Genomic DNA, 11,987 nt, shown 5'->3' on the forward strand with positions numbered 1-11,987 from the left:
ACACTGTTTTCCAAAGTGGCTGACCACTTTGCATTCCCACCAACAGTGTAAGAGGGTTCCCCTTTCTCCACAACCTCTCCAACATTTGTTGTTTCTTGCCTTGTCAATTTTTGCCATTCTAACTGGTGTAAGGTGGTATCTCAATATGGTTTTGATATGAATTTCCCTGATGGCTAATGACGAACATTTTTTCATGTGTCTGTTAGCCATTTGTATGTCTTCTTTGGAGAACTGTCTGTTCATGTCTTCTGCCCATTTTTTGACTTGATTATTTGTTTTTTGGGTGTTGAGTTTGAGAAGTTCTTTATATATCTTGGATATCAGCCCTTTTTCTATAATGTCATTTGCAAATATCTTCTCCCATTCCGTGGGTTGCCTCTTTGTTTTGTTGACTGTTTCCTTTGCTGTGCAGAAGCTTTTTATCTTGTTGAAGTCCCAAAAGTTCATTTTCACTTTTGTTTCCCTTGCCTTTGGAGACATGTCTTGAAAGAAGTTGCTGTGGCCAATGTCAAAGAGGTTACTGCCTATGTTCTCCTCTAGGACTTTGATGGATTCTTGTCTCTCATTGAGGTCTTTCATCCATTTAGAGTTTATCTTTGTGTATGGTGTAAGCAAATGGTTGAGTTTCATTCTTCTGAATTTTTCTGTCCAATTTTCCCAGCACCATTTATTGAAGAGACTGTCTTTTTTCCATTGGATATTTTTTCCTGCTTTGTTGAAGATTGGTTGACCATAGAGTTGAGGTTCCATATCTGGGCTCTCTATTCTGTTCCATTGATCTATGTGTCTGTTTTTGTGCCAATACCATGCTGTCTTGGTGATCACAGACAAGTCTGCATTTAAATAAGATTATGTGGGTAGGACAATGCTGAAATTAGAGATGCACTCTATTCCATTGTAAACTTTTTCCTTGTGGGGTCTATGTCTAATTTGTTTTTGTTTTACTCACAGTTCCTAGAAAATACCCTGGGAATTACAGGTACTCACATGTTTGTAGGAGAAAGAAATGAATTGTTTTCTTATTAAATTTATAATTTTCCATAGAGGTTTTTATTCCATTGCAAAATATTATTTCTATATTTCCACCAGGCAAAATTATAGATATTTTCTCCCATGCAAATATAGGAGTATTTTTAATTAAGGAGAGTCATTCACATGAAACATAAGTATTAATTAGTACTTCAAAAATAGTTAAGTAATTTTTTCATCTTTAAAATTAAGTTTCAGGTCTAGGATATAGTTCTATTTCTGATTACAGTATTTGTTAGGTAAATACTTTGCTTTTATTTAGGTTCACATGAACTGTTTGTTGATTAGATATTAGTAAGAACTGAAGATTCATTGTTCAGAATGGAAACAGTTTTATAGCTGCCGCAAACTTCTAATTTATAGTGGTCTAAGATTAGTCATGGTGTATAGTCAGCTCTGAGTCACTGACTCTGTACTTATTTTTGACATAAAGTAAAATCAAATTTGGCTCACTCTCTCACTGCCTGGTGTCTGATCTTAACATTCCTTCCAGGGATTATTGGGTATTTTTCTCAGTGTAAACTCGGTCATATCTGGACACAGTTAAACATGTATCATGACGACTGAATTTATGAGAAGATTAGTGTTTGGTGTCTAAGCTGGTTCCATTGTCACAGTCAAACATGTTGGAATAGGGCAAATACAGATGAAGGCCCCAAACCTTGGTACTTTTAACAGTATTTTATGTCAAAGTGTATCATATGTACCAATAAAAATATTATAGCAAGTTCATGTGCACACAGGACTGAACTTTTAGAATCTCGTATTAGCTCAAAATGCATGTACTTATCCATAATATTTTCAAATCTTAGTAAATGTGGTGACTTAATATTGAGTTTTTAAAACATTTTTTTCTTTGAAGATAATTTTATAGTTTGGATTTTTTCGAAGTTCTTCCAAGTTCAGTAATTTAGAATCAAGAGAGAAAAATTAGCTATATCCCTTGGATGCCGAAAACTTAATTGAGGGAAAGTAAAATACACATTGTGGTTTTTAGGAGTGTTATTTTCAACAGTGATTTCTTCATTTGTTTTTGTCCAACAGAAGATGTCAGGCACCTGTAGGGACCCACTGGAAGTCCACTGAGCTAACAAATGTATTAATGGTACAGTGTGGTTGAATTAGAATGTGTTCCATTTCCCTGTTTTTCTTTTTTCTTCTACTCTTGGTTATTTGAAAAAACCATATATGGCAAACTATTAGTATACATGTATTTGTATATTTTTAATATATAATATGTATAACATATATATAAAATATATATTAATATATATCATATATATTAATAGAATTATATATAATATATATTATATATAAATAGAATTATATATAATATTTATCCATTTATATATTTTAATAAATTATCTATATTAATATATATTTTACTCTCAATCCTCTTCTGCAAAGTCCTGACCACAATTCCCCTAAGAATTATTTAAGAAATTTATCTGTCATGCATTTTATTTGAATCCCTATTTTGTGGACCTCTCTGAGCAGTGCAGAGATTACTGGGCAAACTGTGATTACAACTAAATTTGATTTCCATTTACCAGCTTTTTAAAAAAATAAAATATTTATATGACTTGTAAGAATGCATACCATTCTCTAATACCATTTAATAGACTGAATGTGGGTGGTAAAAGTTTTTCTCAGGGTTGCAAATTAATGCAATAATTCAGAAGTTCACTTTTTCCTTTGTCTGCATCCCACTGACGTTTTTCTCCTTATCCATCACATCAGTTGAGAAGTCAAGCATGTAGGTAAATTACACGATCCTGTTTGTTCTTAAGCAAGTGAATTGACACATTCTACTTACCAGTCAATAATTGCTGAAAGCATAAAAGCCATTATAGTTGCCTGTCACAGATCAGAAAGAAATAGCTATTAGCATTGCTACTCTAATTGAAATTCAAGTGTTTTACAAAATATCCCTCATACAGACTTAAGTATTAAACATAATACTTCTCTTAAGAGTGAACTTCAGGTGAAAAGTATCTTTTACACTTGTAGTGTGGAAATTTGACCAATATATACTTATTTAATGCTTACTATTTGCAGGCTCTATGTTTGGGGTTCAAGATTCAAGTTTGAATCCCAAATAGCATCAGTGATCTCTGCTGTGCATCCAAATAACTCCACCATTATTGTAAAGACATATCCAATACATATAAAGCAATTAAATATAAAACTGTATTAATATGTTAATCAATTGTGTGGATTGAAGATTAAATCAAATAGGAAATGATTTTATTGAAGGCAATATTGAAGATTAGAAATAGATTTTATTGAAAGCTATACTGAAGAAATGGAATATGAATTAAATGTTGCTCATTGGCAGCTTCAGAATTTGTTTGTAGAAGAAGCTTAGATTCAGTAACCTAGTGGGAAATGATGATACGGTCTTGAACCCTGAATTTCATAGGCAGTTACACTAGTGTCTACTTAGATTATCTGATACAAATCAATAAAATAGCCAAGTTTTTGAAAAATCCTTTTTTGTTATTCCTCATTGTGCTATGAGAAAATGTCATACTACATGTCAAAGAACATTCTTCATTTTATTTGATCTATACGAATGGTAGGGAGAACTGAAGATTATGGGTATTCTGAGGCACTCATGGTAAGCCACCCTGTGACACCATCACTATTCACAAAAGTAGTGAGATTAATAGAGAGAAGGAAGTAAATATGAATTCCAGGATACACCAGAGAAAACACACAGTGGGATAAAGAAATGGGGTCAGGTTGAGGGGCAGTTAAGTGTCTGCCTACAGCTCATGTCATGATCCCAGGGTCCTGGAATTGAGCCCTGCATGGGGCTCCCTGCTCAGTGGGAGCCTGCTTCTCCCTCTCCTCTCAGCTCGTGCTCTCTCTCCCTATCTCTCTCGCTCTCTCGCTCTCTCTCTCTTAAATAAATAAATAAAACCATTTAAAAAAAAGGGGAGGTCAAGCTCAGGTGGAAGCCTGACTAGAGTGGGGTGCATAGTATTGGAAAGAGTGTAGGAGGGGAGGTTGAATAACTTAAGTGGGCCTTACTTTGCTCTTGATTTTGCATATTTGTAGCAGAAGTTTGAATATAATATCATGGAAAAATGAGAACTCTGCTAAATTTAAAATAGACAGCAACATAAGTAACTCTAAAAATAGTGATTGTTTTTTGACCATTGTCCTAAAGACTGTAGTAATTGTTAGAAGAAGAATTTGTTCATTACATAGTTACTGAGCCTCCCAAGTCACAAAGAATAAAATCCACAGTCATTTCAAGGCCCATAGGGTCCTTTTTTAACCCACCATTCTCTTCCCCTAGCTATGTTTTGTCTCCTCCTTTATCCTTTGAAAATGTATCCTCAAATGCCACCACTTTGAAGAGGATCTGATTTATTTATAATTGAACCTCCTCCCAGCTAGAATTTTCTGTCCTCTTTATCTGCTTTACTTTTCTGTATTGTACATAGCATTGTCTATGGATCTGTCCTCGTTACAACACATGTTCCATTAGGATAGGGATTTTTCTTTGTGTAGTTCACAGTTATTTCCAATGTTCAGAAATGTGTCTAGAATACAGTGATACTCAAATATATTATGAAAGATTGAATGAATCAACCAATCAATACACAGTCCTAGAAAAGTGATAAGCAAACAGTAAACACTCAATATGCATACTTTGGGAGCCTTAAGTAGAAACTTATGGTTATAAAATTATTTTTAGACAATTGTATGGTAAAATATCTAAGAAAGGTGTGTCTTCTGGAATATATTTTTTAATTAGACTTCTTATTTTGACATAATTGTAGATTCACATTCAGTTATAAGAAATAACTCAGAGAAATTCTATGTTCCCTTTAGGCAGCTTCCCCCAATGGTAACATCTTGTAAAACTTTAGTATATTATCACAACCACCATATTTATGTGAATGCAATCAAAATAGACAACATTTCCATGAGAATAATCCCTCATGTTGCCTTTTCACAGCCTTACCCAAGTCTTGTCCACCCTCTTGCTCCTCCCCTCATCTTAACCCTCTGACAACCACTAATTTGTTCTCCATCTTCTATAATTTTGTCATTTGTGATTGATATGTTCATGTGATTGTCTTCGTTAGCTTGTTAATACGGTGGGTTAGATTGACTGATTTTCTAATATTGAACAAGCCTTTGGTCTTTGGAATCAACTTCACTTGATCATGGTGTATTTATTTTTATATATTACTGATTTATATTTGCCAATATTTTGTTAAGGCTTTTTGCATCTATATATTTATAAGGGATATTGGTCTGTAGTTTTTGGGATCTCCCCCCCACTGTCTTTGTCTAGTTTCAGTATTAGGATAACACTATTTTCATAATATGAATCTCTTCTAATTTCTGGAAGAGAATTGGTACTAATTCTTCTTTAAATATTTGGTTGAGTTCTCCAGTGAAAGTCTCTGGGCCTGGAGATCTCTTTTTGGGGAGATTTAAAATTATGTTTAAGTGCTCTCAGGATGCAAAATTGGAACTGAAATGTGATATCAAACCAGTTGCAGAAAGTGGTACTTCTAAATAATCCATTTGTCAAAAAGGAAGTCACAAGAGAAATGAAGAAATATTGTAAACTAAAATATATTGAATTGAAATAAAATGAAAATACAATATGTCAAAATGTGTGGGACACAGTTAAAGCAGTGAAGAGAGGGAAGTGTATAGCTTTGAATGTATTCCTTGGAAAAGAGGAAACATCTCAAATCAATAATCTAAGGTCATCTTCCCCTCCACTACAGTCTAGAAAAAGAAAAGCCCAAAACATGCTGAAAGAAGGAAGAGAATAATAAAAATAAGAGCAGAAATCAGTGAAATCAAAACCCATAAAACAACAGGAAAAATCAGTGAAACAAAGAGCTGGTTCTTTGAAAAGTTAAAATTAACAAACCTCTAGCAAGGCTGGCAAAGCAGACACAAATTACCAATACTTAGGAATGAAGCCACTCTAGACACTACCAACATCAAAAGGATAATAAGGACATAATACCAGCAGTTTAACACACAAAAATTTTGCACCTTAGGTGAAGCAAACTCTTTGTTCAAAAACTGCAATTTCCACAGCTCACCTAGTATGTGAATAGTCCTATAATTATTAAGGCCATTACATCTGTAATGATTTCCTGTGACCCACTCTGGTAGGGAAAGGGAGGGCACTTCTCCATTACTGGCAGGTGGGAGTAGAAATCCAGGTTCCCCCTCGCCCTCCGCTGACACCCCAGGGAAGGATGCTGAATGGGCACAGGAAAGAGGGCTGCCCACTAGGCCTCCACTGAGGAGGCCTCTTGGCCCTAGCTGGGAAGGCTAGGAGTTCCTCATGACTGCTCCCCACATGGTTGTCCACTGACATGGTGGAGGGGTCTTCTTATTTCTGGAAAGGGTAGAAGTTCTAGCTTCTTATTTTGCCTTCTCCAACCTCACCCTATCAAAGATGGTTGAGGTGCCTCAGTACCGAGAGTAGAAGACTAGGGAGGGAGTGGGGCCACAGTTTTCTTCTGTGGTTTTGGGGTAGAGCTGTTATTGTCTAAAAGTTTTGTCTCCCTAGGCTACACTGTTTTTGGGCTGGAGAGAGCAGGCTTTTACTAGGGCTTTCTTGGCTTAAGCTAGTTGACATTTCTGGATTGCTGGCTTTGGGGCTATATGAGGCAAGAAGAAAACCCAGAGAACTCACCAGTGTGCTCTTTCTTGGGTCCTGATTTCCCTAGTTGCTCTGCCTTCTCTCCACCTTTCAGTGTCTTTATATTTAATGTCTATGGTTTTAGTTGCAGATAGTGGAAGAAGTAGGGAGAATACATCTACTCCATCTTCTCCAAAGCAGAAGTTCATATGTTTAATGGTTCTAAGTAAGCATCTTTGCTGCAAGCATTTTCACCACGATCAGATCATTTCCACCCTGTAAGGCAATTTTGCTGAAAAAGATAAATATAACGGGTTGACAGTTTGGTTTGAAAGATGGTTTCATCAACTGGTTGACAGTTTGGTTTCATTTCTCTATTGATACAGTACTCCCATTTTTAATATATAAATGATATAATATAAATGCTATAAATGATATAAATCTTAGCCAGCTCCCATAATGGTCTACAGAGTGGCATAGAGTTTTGAACCCACATTTCCCATAGAACTTTGGAACATCTATCAGTGGACATGCAGCAAACAATGGTGTAGAAAGTTTTCACAATGCAAGACAAAGCTCACTTACAAATATGCATCCCAGTATTTGGAAATTGATATATCTTTTAGTGAAGGAAGAAATTTTAGCAAAAAAAGAAAAAAATGAGATGCTGTACATGAAGATGAATCAGCAAGCAAAAGCATGTATGATATTATGAATGAAAAACTTTTGATAAGTGCTTAGGTACAATCAAAAAAATAAAATCCACTCTTTGTGCAGTATTGCCATGAATCTGCACTATACATTTTGAATGTATTCAAATATTTAGTATTTCACAATAAAGTCTTTCAAAATTTGTCATTCATTTTTAATGTTTAATTGTGTCCTTTTTAATGAATATCCCTCTTTTATTTTTCATGATTTTATCTTTTATGGCAGAATTGTCTTACAGCCAATTAGTTATGCAGGAAAGATGCTTCCAACAAAAATGCTTCCAGCAAAAACTCTGAACACGATGTTTAATATCATACCTGGTACCCTTTTTATCCATCTACTCAAGATGACGGTATTTAATACATATGAAGTAGTATGGTAGGGACTATGGGAATACCATGATGAAACAAATTTATTTCTTGTGCTTTTAAAATTTAGAATCACATAATTTTATATTTTCATTGGACCTCAGAGATAACCTCATTTAGTCATTTCATTTGGCAGACATGGGAAGTGAAGCACACAGGTTAAGTGTCTACTAAGTGAGCTATAACTAATTATTGGCAGAACTTCCACTGATCCAGAACTCTTTCTACTAGAAAGAGTTACCCTTACCTTAGAAATTCAATGAATCATTTGAATTTATTGTTATTAGAATAGTTTTCTTCCATTATTTCACAGTATCTCGATAGAATTGTTATGGGGTGGGGAGATTGAGGTTCATTTTATGAATTCCCTCATTAATTTGTGCAGATATATTTATGAACTATATACATATTTTTGTCCAAATATGGATTTAAAATTCAGGAAAACTCAATTTCTGTCATCAGATATGTGCTTACCTATAATACCAAAAATACTATAATACTAAAAATACTATGTAAAATACTGAAGCCATTCTGGGAAATTTTTAGAGTTCCTAGACACTTATCGCATTTTTTATCCTGGATCAATTCCAAAGGTGTAATGTTTGCCATTGTGAAATTGTCTTAAGTATCAAATTCTAAATTACAAATTTAAAAGTCCTTTTAAGTGTAATTCCATTTGTAAAAAATGAATTTGTAAAGAATGCATAACTCTCCTTGACCCCATCGATGCTCTAATACCTTTCATTAAGTAGACTCCAGGCATTACTCCTTTCTTCATCCCAGCTCCAGCTAAAGACAGCTGTTCTTCAAGCAGCATTTTTATTAACTTATTTAAGAACTGGGGCATATCTTATTACCCTATTTTCCATTCCTGTCCTATGCAGCTGTAGCTGGTACTTTTCATAACAGCCTCTACATATCAACCTCCTCCCCCATTTCACTCCATTTTGTTTTCTCTTTCTCTTTTACTTTCCTTTTTAAGTAAATTAAGGATGTGTGTGTGTGTGCATGCAAGAGCCTTCTTATTTCTTTATCTATAGTGACCTATTACTTGAAAGCTTCAGGAATGTGCCTGTTGTTTCTCTGAGATTATAAGCTTCAGGGAAAACCATTTATGAATGGTGTAAAAACTCTGACATGTAAAACAAATGACTTTTAATGATAGCAAAATTTCATTAATAATGCTACATTTAGACTCAATTTAAAAATGGTGCAATATGAATATAAAGAAAAGGCTTTGAACAAATAGAAGGTTGTGTAAATTATTGTTAACCTCAACTCAGTGAATTTCAAATATTACAAGTTCATTGTGTATAAGAAAATAACTTTTGGTCAGGAAGCTATTTTATAAAAATAAGGCATGCATAAATAGCAGCCACTATATGATTAAACACTTTCAAAATTCAAGTAAACAAATAATGCTTCTTAGTATATTAATGTTATCATTGTAATTTGAATTTTCACCACCTAGTATTCATTGTAAACTCAAATAAATCACCCATTATTTCTGTGTCTGGATACCTTATTATGAAAAATTATTACTTTAAAAACAATTTGCAATGTTAGAAAGATAATAACTATTATTCCTTATGGATCACAATAACAAAATCTATACCAATTAAAAGATACATTAAAAATCAGTGGCCTTGGGCGCCTGGGTGGCTCAGTTGGTTAAGTGACTGCCTTCGGCTCAGGTCATGATCCTGGAGTCCTGGGATCGAGTCCCACATCGGGCTCCTGGCTCGGCGGGGAGTCTGCTTCTCCCTCTAACCCTACCCCCTCTTGCGCTCTCTCTCTCACTCTTTCTCTAATAAATAAATTAAAAAAAAAATCAGTGGCCTAATTTTCTGGTTTGTTACTAATTAAATTAGCCTACTTTAGAAAGGATTTTTTTTAAAAACCAAGATTCTGTTTGTAATTTTTTAAACACAACTACATTAATATTTGTTATGTAGGAAAAGTCTAACATTTTTAAAGTTTAGACTTAAAATTTATTTTATTTTTTTTTAAAGATTTTATTTATTTGACAGACACAGCTAGAGAGGGAACACAAGCAGGGGGAGTGGAGAGGGAGAAGCAGGCTTCCGCAGAGCAGGAAGCCTGATGTGGGGCTCAATCCCAGGACCCTGGGATCATGACCTGAGCCGAAGGCAGATGCTTAACGACTGAGCCACCCAGGCGTCCCTACACTTAAAATTTAAAACTAACTTTGAATTTAGGATGTTATTACAGAGAAATTGTTAATTGTATAAGACATGTTCCTTGAAAGCTGGATAGAATGCTATTCTCACAAGTACTAGTTGGAACTTTGCCTGAAGATTGAACAATTGCCAGATGATTGTTGAAGTTGAAAGTATTCGTTGACTACTTGGACTAATCTCTAAGGCTTCTTCTCTAGTATGGATATATGAAAACTACAATAAAGCTCCTTGTTTTATTCTACTAACACCTAGATTTACAAAACATTAGCTAGAAAGTATTAATGTTTAGTATTTTAAATTTCTGTATAAATGTAATATATAACATATTTTGAATATTACTGTTACACTTTTATGGGACAACTTTTTTCATGTTTTTGTTTTCTTTTTTATGTTTTTTACTTATGGGAAATTATTTTATATAAAATGAAATGCACAGAACCTAAGTGTACAATTCAGTGGTTTTTCACATACCCCCATGTAACACCACTCAACAACATATAGAACATTTCCATCTCCCACAGAAAATTCCCTTGGATACCCACTCTCCAAGGCAACCACTGTCCTGATTTCAGTCAACAAAAGTTACTTTCAGTTGTTCTTGAGCTGTATGTACTCTTTAATTTCTGGTCTGTTTCTCCCAACATAATTGTGAAACTCATGTTCTTGAGGGTTTCAGTAATTTGTTCTTTTTTACTGTTGAATAATTTTCCATCATATGAATATCCCATTATTTGTGTGTCTGTTTTTCAGGACATGTAGGTTGTTCTAAACTAAGTATTATGAGTAAAACTGCTATAGCTAATTTTGTTTAAATCTTTTCTTGTGGAATTGCTGGGTCATAGTCTAGATATTTGTCTGTGTTCAAGAAACGCAGTTTTCTAAAATGGTTGTACTATTTTAAATACATACCTAACAGCAATATATGAGAGTTCTAATTACTTGTCAGTATCAGCAGAATTTGGTGTTAACAGTCTTTATAATTTCAGACATTCTAGTTCATGTAAAGAGTTCTATCTTATTGTAAGTTTTATTTTCTTATCAGTGATGATTAATGATGTTAAATCCTCTTTCTATGAGTTTGACTTTTTTAGATGCCACACTTATCTTTATCTTTCTGTATCTGGCTTAGTTCACTTAGCATAATGACTTTGAACTTTTCTTCTTTTCAAATATAATCATTTATAGTGCTGTCTCCTCCTGATAATTTTATATCAAAAATTTTAGTTTTTTACTTCCAGATAAAAATATTTTCTAATTTCCATTGCAATTTCTTCTTTGAGCCATGGTTACATAAAAATATGTTTAATTTCTGATTATTTGGGACTTTTCCAGATATTCTCGTGTCATTGATTTTTAATTTATTGCCGTTATTGTCAGAGAATATATCTTTAAGATTTAATCTTAAAAAAACTGTTGAGAAATTTTCTGTCACTCAGCATACAGTTTATCTTGTTGAATATTCTTCCATGCACACTTGAAAATAATGTATATTTTCAATTGTTGGCCATAATGTTCTCTGTATTAGTTCATTGTGTTTGCATATGTTTTACAAATCTATATCCTTACCACTTTTTAGCCTAATTATTCTATCAATTATTGAGAAGGGAATGTTAAAATATACCACAATGATTGTGGATTTATCTGTTTCTGCTGTTAGTATTTGGTTCATGTACTTCAAAGTTTGTTTTTTTTTTAAACACATACATATTTATGATAGATATAACTCCCTAACTGACCCTTTAATCATTATAAACTGTCTCTTTTATCTTTGGGAATACTCCTTATCTTAAAAGTTCTTTTGTTTGATGTTAATATAGGCACATGCTCTTTAGTTTATTGTTTGCATCATATATCTTTTTCTATCCTTACTTTTGAATTATTTGTATCATATTTATTTATTTTTATTTTATTTTATTTTTTTAATTCTTATGTTAATCCCCATACATTACATCATTAGTTTTAGATGAAGTGTTCCATGATTCATTGTTTGTGCATAACACCCAGTGCTCCATGCAGAATGTGCCCTCCTCAATACCCACCACC

General features: G+C 33.7%; 1 protein-coding gene and 1 long non-coding RNA gene across 2 annotated transcripts in view; one reads left to right on the forward strand and one right to left on the reverse strand.

The window, feature by feature from the left end:
- Positions 1-2,887, reverse strand: part of LOC145721855 (uncharacterized) — a 6,855-nt gene extending 3,968 nt beyond the window's left edge. Inside the window, exon 1 of the long non-coding RNA XR_014145817.1 lies at positions 2,846-2,887. This is a non-coding gene — a long non-coding RNA (uncharacterized LOC145721855). The remainder of the gene's footprint in view (positions 1-2,845) is intronic.
- PTPRQ (protein tyrosine phosphatase receptor type Q) overlaps positions 1-11,987 on the forward strand; it is a 231,612-nt gene that overhangs the window by 116,843 nt on the left and 102,782 nt on the right. The window lies entirely within an intron of this gene.

The sequence above is a fragment of the Leptonychotes weddellii genome, chromosome 5 (genome assembly GCF_054177405.1).
Source record: "Leptonychotes weddellii isolate Sample4059 chromosome 5, ASM5417740v2, whole genome shotgun sequence".
In the NCBI taxonomy this organism is placed as follows: domain Eukaryota; kingdom Metazoa; phylum Chordata; class Mammalia; order Carnivora; family Phocidae; genus Leptonychotes; species Leptonychotes weddellii.